Genomic DNA, 857 nt, shown 5'->3' with positions numbered 1-857 from the left:
TAGGATAAGCACTAAATTACAAGATTGGTTTGAACCACAGAGTCGGTGGCTCAAACCTACCAGCTACTCCTTGGAAACCCTATACAGGGTTGCTACAAGTTGATGCCAACTTGATGGCACTTAACAATACATGACATGGAGACCTGGTATGGCACTGTAGGATAAGTACTGGACTGCTAACCATATAGGGTCACTTTGATGAACTGATCTGAAGGCACTTAACAACAGCTGCAGCAATGCATGCATTAATACACTACCAAACAAAACTGAAAACACACAAACAGAAGACATATTAGATGACTAGATCTCCTAAAATTAGAATCTTCTTTGCATCAAAAGATTTCATTAAATGAGTAAAAAGAAAACCTATAGACTGGGAAAAAATTATTTGGCAGTGGCATATTGGACAAACAACTGATCTCTAAAATTTATACAAAACTTTAACATCTCAAAAAGAAAAAGAGAAATAATCCAATTTAAAATGGAAAATATTACCTTGGTAATAGAAATGATGATAGAATTTTTTAAGACCAATGACTTATTCTTGCAAATGCCTTCTTAAAACAACATAAAAGATGACTATGCACAAAAGCCTCACCAGATGGAATGCACAAGAACCAAATTGACTACATCTGTGAGAAGAAACTGAAAAAGCTCAATACCATAGCAGAATGAAACACTGCCCGACCTGGGCCTACCTCACTACTGTTGCCACGCTTGAGTCCATTAATCCTACCACTCGGCCAATCCATCTCGTTGGGGGTCTTCCTCTTTTCCTCTGACCCTCCACCTTACCAAACATGATATCCTTATCCAGTGACTGGTCCCTCCTGACAACATGTCCAAAGTATGAGAGA

Source organism: Chrysochloris asiatica, unplaced genomic scaffold (genome assembly GCF_000296735.1).
Source record: "Chrysochloris asiatica unplaced genomic scaffold, ChrAsi1.0 scaffold00071, whole genome shotgun sequence".
Taxonomy (NCBI): domain Eukaryota; kingdom Metazoa; phylum Chordata; class Mammalia; order Afrosoricida; family Chrysochloridae; genus Chrysochloris; species Chrysochloris asiatica.
The sequence above is the reverse complement of the archived record's forward strand: the minus strand, read 5'-3'. Positions refer to the sequence as shown.